Source organism: Penaeus japonicus, unplaced genomic scaffold, assembly GCF_977035675.1.
Source record: "Penaeus japonicus unplaced genomic scaffold, GWHDUDI00000001_assembly GWHDUDI00000001, whole genome shotgun sequence".
NCBI lineage: Eukaryota > Metazoa > Arthropoda > Malacostraca > Decapoda > Penaeidae > Penaeus > Penaeus japonicus.
In genome coordinates this window covers 8,959,286-8,959,540 of record NW_028234403.1, presented here as the reverse complement: position 1 = coordinate 8,959,540, position 255 = coordinate 8,959,286, and positions in this window count along the sequence as shown.

Genomic DNA, 255 nt, shown 5'->3' with positions numbered 1-255 from the left:
TCCCCTCTCTCTCTCTCTTTCTCACTATACACTCTCCTCTCTGCGTCTACTTCTCTCTCTTCCTCTCTCCTCTCTTCTCTCTCACCCTTCTCTCTCTCTCACTCCTCACACTCTCACTCTCTAAAATCTATATAAAATATATAATATATATATATAAAGTATGTATAAATATAAACATATAAAAATAATATTTCTCTCTCTGTCTTACTCTCTCCACTCACTCTCTCTCTCTAACATCACTCTCTCCCTCTCATC